Source organism: Ambystoma mexicanum, chromosome 7q, assembly GCF_040938575.1.
Source record: "Ambystoma mexicanum isolate Mex_15411 chromosome 7q, UKY_AmexF1_1, whole genome shotgun sequence".
Taxonomy (NCBI): Eukaryota; Metazoa; Chordata; class Amphibia; order Caudata; family Ambystomatidae; genus Ambystoma; species Ambystoma mexicanum.
In genome coordinates, this window is record NC_090941.1 from 511,677,408 (window position 1) to 511,694,288 (window position 16,881).

The window sequence follows — 16,881 nt, forward strand, 5'->3', positions numbered from 1 at the left end:
GGAATTCAACTTCTGTAGCATGAAAAACACATTTTTCCAATTTTGCATATAACTTGTGCTGACGTAGTTTCTCGAGGACTGCACGAACGTGCTTAACATGGTCTGATTCTGAGGAGGAGTACACTAGAATATCGTTGATGTATACGACAACACAGACGTCAATGAGTTCACAAAGGACATTGTTCATAAAATACTGGAAGACTGCTGGTGCATTGCACAACCCAAAGGGCATCACCTGATATTCGAATAATCCGTACTTGGTGCGAAAGGCAGTCTTCCATTCGTCACCTTTCTTTACACGTACCAGATGATATGCCCCTTGGAGATCTAATTTAGTGTAGATGCAAGCGTCCTTTACTTGTTCTACTAATTCGGGGATCAGAGGCAATGGGTATCGGCTCTTCACCGTGATCTGATTTAATGCGCGGTAGTCTATGCACGTTCTGAGGTCACCTTCCTTTTTAGGCACGAAGAACAAAGCTGAGGATGCAGGGGACTTGGATGGACGAATGAAGCCATTAGAAAGGTATTGGTCCAAGTATTGTCATAGGTGAAGGTTTTCGGGTTCCGTAAGGGCGTAGATCCTACTACATGGAGGTTGTGCACCGGGTATGAGGTCGATTTGACAATCGTATGATCTGTGAGGTGGTAAGTTGTTTGCCTGTTCTTTTTGGAAAACATCCTGGAATTCTTGATATTCCTGAGGTAACTGCACGACTGGATTAGCGACTGTGGCCAGGCCTTTGTTAAAGGTTTTTTCCGGGTAACAGGTGTGTGCACAATCCGGGAAGGTTATTCTCTTCTCTCGCCAATCAATACAAGGATTATGCGTTTCCAACCAAGGTATCCCCAGTATTATTTGGAACTGTGGGGCTTTGATTAAATCAAACACAATAGTCTCTCCATGCCCATCCTGACCCAACAGTGTCATCTCTGCGGTGGAATGAGTTACAGGCCCAGAGGCAATTTCAGTTTCATCGACTGTGATGATAACATCCGAAGAGGTCTTTTTGCAGAGAGGTAGATTCATCCTAGAAGCCAATTCGTGGTCCATATAATTTCCTACGGCCCCGCTATCAATGTATGCCCTTACTGCGTGCATACGTGATGGCTGCCTTGGATCAATAAGGACCATTGCTATGATTAGGTGCAAGGTCTGAGTTTCCTTCTTCAAGCTCGGCCAGCGGACCTCTATGCTTGTCGGGCGTGGTCATTTCCCAAATCAGGCTCTGTTTGATTTCTATCAGCAACTCTGACTACTTTCTTGGATGGTTTTATAGGGCAATCCCGTAGAAAATGTCCTGAGGCCCCACAGTAGAGACACAATTGCATCTGCCGTCTCCTTTCTCTCTCCTTTTGAGTTAAGGGTCCCTTAACCCCCCCGATCTGCATCGGTTCTGATGCATCTGTTCCTTCGGGGGTAACATTGGGTTTAACCAATACCCGATTCTCGAACTTAGCTCTATCAGCCTTTCTATTCTGAAGTCGGTGGTCTAACTGGACCACTAAGTCTATATATTCTGCGCAATCCTGAGGTGGGTTCACAACTTGGGCCAAAACATCTTTGAGATCACCTCGAAGTCCACGATGAAATAATGTCATTCGTTTTACCTCCGGCCATCCTGTTTCCACCACCAACCTATTAAAGGTTGCAATATAGGTTAGTAGATCCTGGTTACCTTGTCGTAAGGATAAAAGTTCGTTATCCAGGGCCTGTCCCTGTGAATGTCTGGCGAATAGTCTTTCCATGCTCAATTGAAAACCCTGAAAATCCCGAAGAAGAGGGTCATGCTGGTTGACTAGTGGAATTGACCAATCCGCTGCGCTGCCACTAAGGTATGATAGTACAAAGGCTACTTTGGCTTGGTTGTTTGGAAAAGCTCCAAGTCTGCATAAAAAGTGCAAGCGGCATTGGTTCATAAACACAGCAAACTTTTTCGAGTCCCCAGCAAAACGTTCGGGTGGAGCTAAAGGAATGCTCCCTGTTAGAACCACTTGCACAGTATTCCTCGAAGAAACGAGAGTTGGATTCCCCCCGAGTCCAGGTAGTGGTGTTTGCCCAGCTTGGTTTTGCAGCAATTGTCTAGCAAGATCATCAGTGCGCTCCTTTGACACAATCAGTTCTCTCCTGAGGGCATTAGTTTCTTGGCGAGCGGAGTGCACTTCTACCCTAAGTTCCCCTAATAATAGGGCTAGTTGGTCGGTTTCTGAGGTTTCCATTACGCCCAGGTGGGGATCTGAAGATAGGCTTTGCATTCTGTTACGCTAACCTGGTTCCCACAGGTGCGTCGATCGGACCCGGACAGCTGCGGTCTCCACCAACGTGATGCCTAGTGCCGAGATGACTGTCTGGACTGGCCCGCCTAATCTCGTCTGCTTGATCCGTAGAAGTATTCTCCTGCAAGTGGAGAAAGGGATTTAAACACCTGTGGATTTTAGTGATGGCCCCCTCCCACTGTTCTCGTTCTCCCCACTTGTCACCTCCGATATCCCCTTTTAGTAACCTCACCTTATGTTTTTAAATGATGAGCTCTCCATCCTGCATGGCACGCAGGGGCGCCTAGATACCAGTTACTTCACTGGTTTGAAGGTACTGGAGGAGTTCCGGAGGAATATTGACTCCGGGGTTTATAAAGTTCAAAGAGTTCAATATGTCCGATGTTCACTCTTGTTCCATTCCCTTGGTGAATTGCAGTTGGTTCAAAGGAATGTTGCCTGGAGGCAGCTGATGGCGTTCAGGTAAGAGTCTGTATTACACAACACTGTCAGGTAAAAGTTGCATGAGTTTAACTTGTTGTTTTCTCTCCCTTTATAGGTGCGGCATATGAAGATGAGGCGTATTAAAGGGTAATGCCTCCGGTGGTAAATCAGGTAAGCCTATGGGGGTAAGAGATTGTATTTGTCGGCTCTCCTGGCTCACATTGTTGTTTCTTTTGTTTTCCCCCCAGGTGCTGGAGTTCGACAGAGAAAATTGTCATGATGCCTACCTCCAAGGAGCCAGGTCCGACCCAGCAACCCCAGGAGCAGGCATCATTTCCCCCAGGGTAGTGCCAGCGGGCCCAAGCTGGGGCCCTTTGGACGCAGTCCTGGCGCCTTAGGCGCCAGGCTCATGTTGAACCCCTGTCCTGGCGCCTTAGGCGCCAGGCTCATAAAGCTAGACATGTGTTCAAGTGTTTTAATGTGCACTTACCTGATGCAGACCATGCTGCCACATCCAGGCCCTCTTGAGGCCTGAATGGAACTACTTTACCTGTGGGATTACTTTCCACTCGGGTGTGGTCGGGGAAGGATACATACCTGATCGGAGGAAGGATACACACTTGGAACTTCTTCCAAAGCTATTTAAACCACACCCAATCAGCAACTCACGCTTCGCGTTGTTCTGCTCCTCGCAGCTGGACGCTCACCGTGTCAGCTCCTGCATCTGGACTTCAGCCACGCCTGTCAGCATCCTGGGTCACCTGCAAAGGGAAACAAGAGACCTTACCAGCTAAATCTGCACCACGGAGACATCACCGACGATCCTGAAAGGGAAGACATTATTTTTTAAAAGCATTTCGTTACGATCGCTGCAGCGCTGCATTTCACTCACCTTTCCTGGGTTCCTCCATCTTCAGCAGCGATCATCCGGATACACAGCCACTTCCCAGAGCCTAGAGAAAAAGACAAGAATAAGAGGTGAGAGAAGGAAGGGAATAAGACTTACCTCATTTCATTTCGGGTCTTGCCGCTTCCAGGCATTTTCCGGACCCCGGCCCCTATGGGGAAAAAAGACAAAGACATTGAATGAGCGTATGCAAAGTCAGTTCCCGAGCGCTCATCCAGAACTAACCTGCCATTTACTGGAACTGGAACTGCACGTTTCACTTCGGGTCGGTGCCATATCTCGGGCATTCCGAACCCCGGCCCCTAAGGGGAAAAAAGACATAAGCATTAGCGCTTGCTGCAAAAAGACAATGAACATTATTATTAAGCTTGGACTTTTGAACTTGCAACAGAACTTTTACAGAGCCTTACCTGAATAGTCAAGCTTACCTGAACTCCCATCAATCCTCAATCCAGTGAAGTAACTGGGTTTCAACAAGCCCCTGCATCAGAAGCAGGATGGAGAGCTCATCCTTCCTGACCCCAAGGTGAGACTTCACGGGGAATCGTGGAAGGGTATCGTGGAGGGTTGGAAGAAAGTGGGAGGCTTGATCATAACTCAGTCAGTAGGTAATACTCCCTTTTCACACACAGGGGAATATTCCTGCGAGCCGGAGAAGCCAGAGTAGAGGGCCCTTCCTGTCCATCTTCAGAGTCCTGCGCTTCACCATTGAAGAAGCATCAGCACTCAAAGCCACTCGAAGCGCCGAGTCGAAAGATGCTGTGGACTGGAGAGTATAATGCGGCGCAGCTGCTGGCGATGCAACGCGTGCTGGAATAATGCCCTTTCCAGGCTCGGAGATGTGCTGGATCAGGAATCAGCTAAGGAATTAAAATAATGTCAGTGATCTAACCTTTTCTTCCTTTTTCCCTTTTTTCTAGGAGCTCCGGATTCGAGGCGGGCGTGGCAAAAGACTGGATGCTGACTTGCAGGCACGGTGAGTGTTACGCTGCAGGATGCAGAATAACGCGAAGCGTGTGTTGCTGGTCGGGCGTGGTTTAAATAGCCTCAAAAGTAGTCCCAGGTAAGAAGTCCCTAGAACCACACCCGAGTAAAAAATAGTCCCTGTAGTAAAATAGTCCCCCCCAGGCTTCATGTTGGCCAGGATTCATTTGCAGCATGGTCTGCCTGAGGTAAGTAATGACTATGAGCCTGGCGCCTTAGGCGCCAGGACTGATTTCTATTATGAGCCTGGTGCCTAAGGCGCCAGGACTGAACTCAGATAGCCCCTAGCCGGGGCCGCTGAGGTTTCAATAAATGTCTGGATGCCTGCTTCCGGGGCTGATGGACTTGGTCCAGATGCCCGGGGGTAGGCATCATGACATTTACCCTTGCACCTGGGATCTCCGTTGGCATGGTCAGTTGACCCACAAACATAGCATTTATGAAATGCTCTCTGGAATGGGGGTTTCAGCTGACCTCCCTCTAGTTGGGCACCAGAGGATTCACTAGCCATATTTGGTTTCCCATGTGGCTTACCCTGGTTATGTTTGGGGGGGGCTCTTCTGAATTGGAGGTGTTAGAATTCTCCTTGTTATCTTTCTTTGGCTGCTTTCCCTCATCCTTCTTCTGAGTTGCCCCAGAATCCTTGTCAGTAGCCCTGTTGGCAACCCACAAGTCAGCAGCCTTAACTGACTTCTTTGGATCTATCTCCTTAGAATCAGCCAAGTGCTGTCTGAGCTCAGGAGAGCAGGCATCATAAATTGACTCCAACATAAAAAGATGTATCATACCTTCCTAAGTGTTTACTCTGTAACCCTTAACCCAACCATCTACGTTTTTCAAACATTCACATACCCAGGTAGGGCAAGGGGTACCATCATGCTTTTTGAGGGTCCTAAACCTCTTATGGTACTGGGAAGGGGCCTTCCCAAATCTAGCAATTAAAGCTAGCTTCACACACTCATAATCCATGCTATCCACCTCCCCCAACTCCATCACAAAATCAGAAGCAACAGTGGGTAGCATAGAGAAGAGCTAAGGAAGCAACTGACTCCCTGTAATGCCTTGAATCCCATGGTTACACTCAAACATTGCCAACCAATCAAAAATATCAAGCTTAGTCTCATACATACCAACAATTTCTTTAGGCATACAGGGTCTCTTAGGACTGGAAGACCTAGAAGACTCTGGGAGAAAAGCATTTTCAATAGACAACTTTTTCATTTCTAAGGCATGATTCAACTCCATTTCTCTGAGCTTAAGTTCTTGATGCTTTTGTTCAGTTGGAGCATTAATACGTTTGAATTCCAATTCAAGCCTTATCTTTTCTAGAGCATTGAATTCAGGACTGAGTGTAGGACCCGATGGGTTCCCAGTGGACAAAGGTTGAGGGGCAGTAAGGCCTACATTGTGAGACACATCTGCCTCATCTAACTCATTCATAATAACAGACACATTATCATCCTCATCATTTTCCACATTTTCTGGACGGTTAGGTATTTCTGGCCCACTCTCCAGACTTGGTTTCTCTAACAACCTTTCAATTAATTCTGACTTTTTGCCTTTAACAGAGATATTGCTTTCTCTACACAGATTTTTCAGATAATCAACAGTGTAACTAAGGAGGGTCTCCTGACTGTAGCTTTCCGTATCAGACATGATTAAAAGGCTGTTTTATAGTGATGTTTAGCCTTGTTGTTCGTTGATCCAAGGTAATAGCAGCGCTCTAATTGTAATCACTATTCTTGATCCTCACCGCTGTACACCGGTGTTAGGCAGAATCATATGCAGTACCCTTAGGGAACACCACACACAAGTGCCAGTACAAATTCACCTTTACCTGTACTACACAGTAAATTGGTAGCGATGGCTGAGCAGCCAGACTTATCTCAAGAGTAAAGTGAGCAGTATAAGAAGTTACACAAAGGACAGCAATTACTATGGTTCAAACAAACACTGACTCAAGGTGTCTGAGTAAAAGAATGTGCGTTTATTTACACAATCATTTGCAAAACAGTTCACTAAGTAAAGAAGCAGAAAATCACAATCTTAATACACTACACACCACCCAATGAATTCTCCAAAAGTTAGCATCAAAATGAAGTGTGAAGAAAATGGCACTCTAGTATTTTAAAAAGGGAGGGAAAAACAAGGTTATTCAAAATCAAGCAGCACCAACAAGTAACTAGGCAGGGCAATCTAGAAAAGGCTTACTACAATGAGGATTCAAATCAATAGGTCTGGGCCAATGTTAATGGTTCAGAGTCTTTGCAGAGGATCAGACAGTTCAGAGTAGTTTGCGGTTAAGTCTTTGCCAAGAGTTCGAAACGAAGTTGGTCAGAAGAAAAGTTACTTAAAAGAGTAGAGAAGGACAAGCCCTCGGGATGGCGAAATATTTTAAATACTTTCACCACGGTCTGACGAAATGAACAACCGGTTTGAACAGTACCTTTAGAAGAAGAATGCTGTAGCTGCGGCGGTAGTTCCTGGCAGTTCCTGCAGGCTCACGGTTCCTGAAGCAACTGTCAGACTGACAAGAAGAATGAAGACTGGAGGGTCCTGAGCTGCCCAGGGAAGACGCCAGCAACAGAGCAAAGCGACAAATAAAGGGTGCGCTCCTTAAAAGCACAAAGGGACTTTCTCAAGCTGGCTATCCGGTTTCCTGTGACACAGCAAATTCGACCATGTTGAAGAGAGAGGTCCAGGGTCTTTGTGAGCTGGTTGGTCTCACCAGGCTCAAGGGGAGAAGACTCCTTGCGGATCTCCTCTTTTGACGAAGTTCAGGCGATTCGGACCTGCAGCAGGGCTTCACCGGGATGTCCAGTAGTTGCAGCAGTTGTCTTCCTTCGGCTTCTCGTTGGCTCTCTCGATCCAGTGGCGACTCTGCCATCCAAGTCCCAGAGACCTTCTTTTTATGCAGTTTTCCCCATTCAAACAGCCTGGCTGTCAATCACACAGCAGTGTGGCTGTCCTGGCAGGACAGTCACCTAGCCAATCAAACAAGAGTGCGACTTGGGTCTCCAAGGAGACCCTGTGCAGGGGTCCTAAAACCCCTCCCTCACATCCTGTCTACCTAGACTCTCAGGCGCCTAAGGAGGGCTTCTGGGCAGAAGCCCGCCAAAGGACGGCGAACAAAGGAACCAAACCTGGTTTGGCACGCAGAGTACAACACGAGAAAGACCTTTACAAAAAGAAATGGCGAGTAAACCCAGACGGAACCAAATAAAATTAAAAGGGGTCCAGCGGATTAAAGTTTGAGACTTCTAACTTAGCCTAAAACAGTACCAATGCTATTTTCATAGACCGCGGTAGGAAAAATACAGTAGATACCACTGCCACCAGCCAAATCTTAAAGAAAGGGGAACAAAATAATGTTCCATGAGAAACAGACAAAAAGGGATAACTATTAACCCTTTCCAGTACTCTATGGAAGATAGTTTGTACTGGGTCTGTGAATTTAAAAAGACTAATAAAGTCAATAGCAACTTTACATGGTCTGGGAGACAGTAGTCAGTCCCAGAAAATGGAGTTAAAAGTGGGAAGTCTGAAAAAGACAACCCTGTGTCACTGCACTAAAGGTGCTGTGTGACACACAGTAAAAAGATGATGCCTATGGAGTAGGTGAGGTTCCACAGTCTATGAAAACAAAAATGTAAAACACACAGCAAAACACATGTAAGAGTGGGAAAAAAGGCTCACACTCTTACAAGGTGAAAAAAATAAATCCTAGAAATCCAGCAAAGCTGCTGTGGGACTCAGTAGGTAAGGGAAATTAGCCATTCTGGAGAATTCTCCCTAACAGGAACCTATACTGTGTGTGGATGAATTAATGCATACAGTTGTATTAGTAATTAGTCAGATATGATGTATTCTGGGACATGTAGTCCTTTATCAAAATCAGTACTTAGTGATGAAGAGGACACACGTGAACGTCTGCACTGAATGAGCAGAGTACATTATTGGAAATCCAGTCCTTGTCCACCTTGTGCGAAAGGGCAAGAAAACCTTGCAGCATGCTATTATTGAATATAATGGTTCAACCTGGCAATGTTTTGGGAATATCTTGGTTTTTTAACTACTCGTAAAGATAAACATCTCCAATTACGCTAGCTGAGAGTTGTGGCAGGTTAGGAGTCAGACACTTGCAGACATGTTTAATGATGTTTATTAATATAATATGGATAAGGCCTATCTTTTCTTATTGCTAGAGCGGTATCCCTGCCTTACTAAATAAACTAAAGGTGCTTGTTAGTCGTCAGGGACTCCCAAATGAATATGATTGATTTAACTTTAGTCAGTAATGGTACCATCAAAGAGCAAAACATACAAATATACATACTAAATCGAACATATGCTCTTTATAAAAAAATGTAAAAGTGCATGATAAAAATAAAAGATAAAAAAACAGGTCTTGGCCCATACTTCATTATACCCAGAGTCATCAGAAATCAGGATTTGAGGGGGTGGGGGGCACAGTTCAAACATCCTGGATTGTTTAACATGTTCCAGTTCTTTTTGAAGTAAGCCACCCACAATGTACCTGCTCCTGGGTAATTGCCAGCTTGACTGAATCCTTGGACCCTATCTCCATAGCAGAAGGTTGAACCCACAGTGCAGCAAGACACAGTCTGTGAGACCAAAACTTAACATGATTTAGCCATGGTGTTAACCGGCTACACTCCAATGTCAAAATGTTATTATATGTGTATAGAGTTGGCACCATCCAGAGGAGTATTTGAAGGGATATTGAGTAATCTATTGGGCAGAGATCGCATTTCATGTCCATGATTGCATTGGGATCTCCAGGTCGTTGAATCAACATAGATCTCAAAAAGGTATTCCCCAATACACCCAGTGCATTTGACCTAGAATACCCCCAAATCTCTGCTCCATACAGAACTGCTGGAACAGCCTGCAACTTGTATAGTTGAAGGGCAGGAGTCAGTGGACTCCCCCCCTCATGAGATATTGACAACTTCTTAATCCTGCTACCACTATATTTACTTCCTAATCCCGCACTATATTTACCTAATATCACTGTAGCTTTTGTCACTTGTTCTGACCAGGAACCATTCTCGGCACAGCAAAGACCCAATAATCACATGTTGTAACCTGATCAAGTTTCTCGCCATCCACTTTGATGTTTATAGAAGTGTGCTTCTTTGACCTGTGTCTGAAGACCAAAGCTTTTGTTTTGGTTTTGTTAATTTCCAGAAAAAGTTCACTGCATTTCTTTGCAAAAATGGCCAGGGTGTGCTTGATGTTCCTCGAGCCGGATGAAATAGCACAGCGTCATCCGCAAAAAAGGGCACCGGATAGCGTGTGCTGCTGTCAGGAAGCGCTTCCTCCTGTGGTCCCTCTGGGATACCTAGCGCTTCCGACAGCCGTCAACCAACATGCAGCGTGCACTGGCCATTCACAACATGGCTCCACACAGCCACCCAGTGATGTCGCAGAGCAGAAGCTATGAAGCCGGGAGATCAAGAAGCAGCTTACAGCATTTGCTTGTGTATCTGCTTTTCCATACAGTCAAAATGTACCTCAATGACATCCTAGTGTTTTCTAAATCCTTATCCGATCACATAGCACATGTAAAAACAGAAAAGTGCATTTTTGATTCCTCCTTGTCTTCTGAAAGCATTTCCATGGACCCACAAAAAGTGAATGCCATCCTTCGTTGGAAAAAGCCACAGAACGTAAAAGACATCAAATGCCTTTTGGGGCTTTCCAATTTCTACCAGAAATATATTCCATATTTTTCTCAAACAGTCCTTCCCTTCACCTCATTGTTAATGAAAAACACACCTTTCCAGTGGACCCTTTGTGCAGATCAAGCCTTTAACCAACTGAAGAAGGCTTTTACCACAGCACCAATTCTCCGACAACCAGACCCTTTATCATAGAGTCAGATGCCTCCGAAGGCGCTGGACTAAAGCAAGCCACACCGGGCCAAAGAGCATTCTCTAGCATATTTTTCCAAAACCTTGACATCATCTGAACGCAATTACTCGGCCCTGGAATAAGAGCTTTTGGCATTAAAAACAACCTGCAAGGAATGGCAAAACCATATTCCTGAACAGGAAACCAAATTACATACAGATCACCGTAACCTTATGATGCTACAGTCCTTTGAGTGCAGAAACAGTCGACAGACCAGATGGTCGTATTTCTTTTCCCCAATACCAATTCCACATGACATACATACCAGACACTGAAAATATCATAACAGACGCCTTGTCCTGTATGGATTCTCCTTTTTTTTTCGAATCTCACAACAACCCTGAGTAAATGTTTCCTCATATGACTTTTGTGTACTTCATCCAAACGTTTTTTCAGAAAGTGGAAGAGTCCTATATACCTGAGGATACAATTACCTCACGTTTAAATTGTCAAGATGGCCTATGGTTCCACGGCCATTCCCTGTACCTCTCTACAGAAGTGTTGTGAAGGAAGGCCCTTCAGATATGTCACAGTTCTAAAGTCCCCGAACATCGTGGTATTCTGTCCACTCTTCACCTACTCCGTCAGCATTTTTGGTGGCCACGACTGCACCAACAAGTCAACAAATTCTGTCAATCTTGCATGGTATGCGCTCAAGTGAAGATACCACATCAAAGACCTCCAGGGAAACGACATCAACCTACCTTGTCATCTCGCCCCAGGGAAAAAATTACAACTGATTTGATAGTGGATCTGCCGACTTCCGAGAACTGCACCGTCATAATGGTGACCCACTTTACCCCCTGTTCCAAAATACCATCACCTGTGGAAATGAATCGTATACTCTTTACTGAAAAATTCAAGTTCCATGACCTTCCTAAATAGATCATTTCCAATCGTGGAACTCAATATACCTCCACTTTTTGGAAATCTCTCTGCAAAAACATCAGCATACAAAATTGCTTCTCTTCTGGATTCTATCCCCAATCTAATGGTGCCACAGAACGCACCCATCAAACCCTGGAGCAGTATCTCCGGTGCCTTGTCTCTGCAGCACAGGATGATTGGGTTAGTTTTCTACCATCTGCGGAATTCTCATATAATAACTCCTTTCATTCATCAATTGGGATGTCCCCGTTCTTCTGCAACTATGGATACAATCCCACCTGGATTCCCTCTTTACCCACTCAAAGCACTTTGGTTACAACACTGGAAGAAAATCTTTCTCACTTACGAGAAGTACAATAGCAAGCCTTCCATTCCCTGACCAAAACCAGAGAATCTGATAAGAAATACACAGATCGTCAACGCAAGCCAGATCAAACATATCGAATTGGAGACAAGGGTCCTCATTACGAGGTTGGCAGAATGGGTTTACTGGCACCAGTAATGGTGCCGGCGCTGGTAAACCCATTCCGCCATATTACGAGGTCTCATCGCGGGACCCGCAAAGGGCACCTGGTAAAACCAGACGTCCTTACGGGGCCCCGGGAGGAGACCAGGGAGCTAACAACGGGCCCCTTACTAACGGGCCCGTTGTTAGCTCCTTGCCCATTCCCATTGAGCCTTATGGGGGCTCGAATGGGAATGGGGATGGAGCGGGTACGGGTTTCCTCAGACGAGAAATTACTGGGTCCTCCAAGGTTGGGATGGCCCGGTAAGTCCTCATTTGAGGAACTCGGCCCCAGTATGCGGTAAGGAGGCAACCATGCCGCTGATTGCGGTATGGTTACCTCCAATCTTGTAATAAGGGCCACGGTCTGGTTGTCCAGTAAATACTTACCCTCTCATCTCCGCAAAGGCAATGTTGCACACAGATTCTATGGACCATTTAGAATCCTCAGAGAGATCAATCCAGTAGCTTTCAAACTTCAACTACCACTCACTTGGAAGAAAATATACCCAGTATTACATTCATCTTTGCTGAAACCTGCTAAACCTGATGTGTCTTTCTATCACCAGTCTCCTGTACCTCCATCTGCTCTACGTAACCAACATCAAGAATATGATTAAGCCCAGATATGTGATTCCAGACACTATCGTGGATTTTTGCAATACCTGATGAACCGGAAGGGCACCTACCTTCAGAAAGAACTTGGAAACCGGCTTGTTTTGTCCATGCGGCTACATCCTTGGAAACCGGGCACGGCTGTGCTTGGCAGGTGTCATGATGTCAGGAAGCGCTTACGTCCGTGGTCCCTCTGGGATACCTAGTGCTTCCGATGGCTGCCAACCAACATGCAGCGTGAACCTGACATTCACAACATGGCCACCACGTTCTATACTCGCACCCGGTGACATCACCTAGGAGGACCTCCGAAGCTCATGGATCAAGAAGCAGCATTCATTGCACCACGGTGCATTGCAATTTCCTTGATGCAGCAAGTGCTAGTTCTGCCTTCCGACCCGGAACGCTGGCCCTCTGAACTTCTCTTGTCTCCTGGATCTGTGCACAGGCCCTCTATGTTTCCTTACCCGCGCTCTCCCTGTGGTGCTGCAGGGGTCTCTCCCTCCTCTCTCCACACTTGCTCTAGCTCTGCTTGGAGTCTTTTGCTGCTCTTAGTGACTACTGCTGTAGTCTATACTTTGCTTCCTGGATTTCCCTCTGGAGTTCTCTGTGGAGTGCCTTATGTCACATTTGGAAGAGAAGACCTTCTCGTCCATCTGGTTCTACAGATTCAGCTCTTCTACCAAGGTTTGTTGTACTGAGTTTTTCCTTTGCTCTGGCCTCTCCTGCTGCCCATCTGTCCTGTTCCTATTCAGGCAGCCCTGACATCAGGAGAGGAAACACCTTACTTTCATGAAAGAAGGACCGCCACAAAAATAAGGTAAAATCCCAACCTGAAAGCTGCCCCTCCTTGGAGGGTCCAAGCTGTTGGCCTCCAACTCCTCTATAAGCCTGTTGATGTATAGGCAAAATGCAGTGGGGCCAACATGCAACCCTCTCTCTCACCTCCCTGGACCTCAAATTTCTCAGTGCACTCAAATGAATATGTCAATGGTCCAAACAAGTTGTAGCTGATCCTACTACTATTTTAATTAACTTAAAGTCGATCAGGAGAATGTCTCCCTTCTCACGGTCGTCACATATTGAAATGTCTCTTCTTTACTCAAAGGTTCTCTTAAGTATGATATCTTGCCATCTTGCCATCTTCTGTATAAGTTCTTGCAACTCTTTCCCAATACAATTGGGTTTTATCTCCACTTTAGTGTCTGACTTTTGATAGTTCTTCTTGATGCCCTTTCTTATAGTTTGTTCCAGACTGGCGTGTCTTTCTGACTCTTGTATCCCATTCCTTATTAGTTTGGGTGTAGTTTGTGGTAATTTGACCTCCCCTTCTCCTGGGGCTTCTCACTTTGGTTAGCTCTCCTCTTATCTGATTCACTCGATCTCACTTCCCAATCATACTTATAGGATTCTCTCCCTGGTTTCCTCCACTCTTTATTTCTTAAACCATGGGGTACTTTCCCCTCTTCCCAGGCCATTGGTGCCCAGTCCTTGATGACTCATTTAGCAATTCATGTATGTATCTAACTATCCTGTAACTAAGCTTTTTAAGTATCCTTGTAATGCTCGCGCCCAGCTACCTAAGGGTTTTGGTTGCGCTCTATCAAATAAACAAACAAACTCTTCTTCCAGGCTTATTCATTATTCTCTTTATCGCTTCATCACAGTTCCACTTAAATGGTTTCTATTCAATATCAAGTTAATTTCACTGGGACGAGATTTCCTGCTTCTAAACGGTGCCTCGATTCTCCCGTTCTCCCCATTACCTCTATATTTGCAGGGAAAAACTGTCAGGCTCAGTGCTCATTCGGGTTCTCTTCCTCAAATCTGGATCTCGAGCTTCTCAACATTGCTGATGTCCCACCCTCAATCTTCTCTCTCTGTGCAACTGATTACATTTGCAGACACCAGGGAATTTCGTCCACTCCCCACCTGGATTTTAGCGTAGTATGATGGGTTCATTGCCTACCACAAAGACATCATGGTCATGCCACCAGCGGGGTTATGATACCCTTCTCTGTTGCTTCTCCATCCTCACAAATGCCTAGTCTCCAGCGTTTTCCTCTGGTGTTCAGGACTTCTTTGAAAGTCACAGGCTCTGTCTCTCCAAGGCTTGATGATGTCAGGGGGCTTCCACTGCTTACAATCCTCACTCTCCTTCTCTTTCTCGCCTCTCCATGGTGACTTGATAACAGGAGGTTTCCCCTGCTTATGCTCTTCTCTCTGTGTTCTGCCTCTCCATGGCATGCTCTCTCTCTTGAAGTCTACTTGTCTCAGTTAAATTTACATATCTCCTTAAAGAGACAGAGGGCCTCAGTACGAGTCCGACAGTAATCCTGCCAGTGCTACCGGTGTGTTGCCACCAGACTCCTGTCATTTTACCAGCACCTATCTTGTTGGTGCCACCGGGATATTAAAAGTCCTGTCGGACCAGCAAGCTAGGTGCTGGTAAATGTTGTTCCTATGCGTTCACAGAAGCACCAACACCGTTGCTCTGATTGGTCCTTGCTAGGTTCTAACCTGCAAAAAAAAAGCTCCGCTCACCACCACGGATCCAGGGTTCCTTCTGCGAGTGATCATCATGGAAAGGGAGAAGGGACTACATGCAGTCCCTTCTGTACTTTCCATGGCAGCCATTTTCTTTGTTTTGATTTGTTTTTTCTTTTTTCAATGGCCACCATGGAACACGAGAAGGGACTACATGTAGTCCCTTCTCCCGTCCCATGCAATAATTTATTTTGTTTACATTTGTGCTTGTTTTTTCAATGGCCGCAATGGAAAGGGAGAAGGGATTACGTATAGTCCCTTCTCCCTGTTCCATTTTGCCAATTTTTTGTTATTTTTTTCTTTTCTTCAGTTGAGAAAAGCCGACGGCGTCTTGCAACTGAAAACAAGACTATTAGTACTCTGGACTTATGGGCCGGAGTACTAATATCAACAAGCCTTCGCAGGAAGTGCATAAACACTTCAGGTAATGCCCCTGGGACTGCGTTAAGGGTCTCGCTTCGCTCGGGCCTCTAACTATGGATCCTGGGGCATTACCTGAATTGATAATGCCTCCTCAGCTCAGCGCATACTGCTTAGGTAGACATTATGATTCATTGTGCATGCAGCTGGTCAGGCAGCCTGCTTTAAACATGCAAACAGCATACTAAATCGGTCAGTAACTTGAAGTTGCCAACCACGCTTTTCTGTTTTTGGACTTCTCCTCTTAAGGGCCCTAGAAAAATGTCCCTAATTTCAACCCACTAAACCATCAGTGAAATGTCTTTCCTCTAAACTGGGAATGATTATACATCTTTCTTCTACATTAATACTATTGCAAACTAGGTTAAAACATTGCACTCTTGTAGCCCTTTCAACTGTGTAACAAAACGTTTTGCTATCAATCATGGTACATTCTAATTTAGGATAACAGCAATGAAAATTGTTGCACAATATTATTATGTGGAAGAGTACGAGATTATGTGAGTGGGCACAGCTAATTCTTGTCAAATACATGTTGTTCTTCTAAATGTTGCCAACAAACCTCACATGCACAGTGAGGTACGGTAATGCTAGTGGACAGATGGATCCTAGGTATGATGTCCTAGGAAGTTGGAAGGACCTTAGTGTAATTCAACACATAATATTTTTAATCACCCAAAGGACTCCTTTGCCATCAAGCAGATGCAGAATTTCATACTCCCCAGCAAACTTCTAGATTACTGAAATCTGGATTTTGATCTGGATATGGGACTGAGTCTGCTCTCCTATCGATCTGAAAATTGACTGTTGAAGCTGTTCCATGATCCGTTTGCTCTATCTCTCTCCCACCTTTGATACGATGGACCACTGGACCTTGACCAAGAGATTATCATCTAGTTTCATGTTAAGATGGATTTCTGAACTCTGATCTGCTGGGCACAGGTTCAGATGGCTTGCCTAGTTTCTTGCAACAGGGTAACCTTCTGGAGAAGCCAGACCAATCAGGGTATAGTTGGCGGCAGTCAAGACTAGGGGCCCGATTCTTAACTTGTCGCAGTGAACGTGCTAATGAGCACGATTCACTGCGCCAAATCTGGATGCCCATGCTCCACTAGTATTCTCAAGTGGGCCTGGGCATCCTTGTAGTGCACAACAGTGCACTTTCAGGATTGTGCCTGTTTTAGTCATAATGTGAAAATAACTAAATATTTGTTATTTTACAAAAATGCTGGCGAGAACACAGGGGTATATGAACACTTTCATATTCACCAAAGTAAGCAGCTTCATTGTTGCATTGGGTGCAGAGATGTCTCTATTAGGATACGTTTAAAAATTTAAATGCATACTAATAGAGACATCTCTGCACCCAATGCTTAAT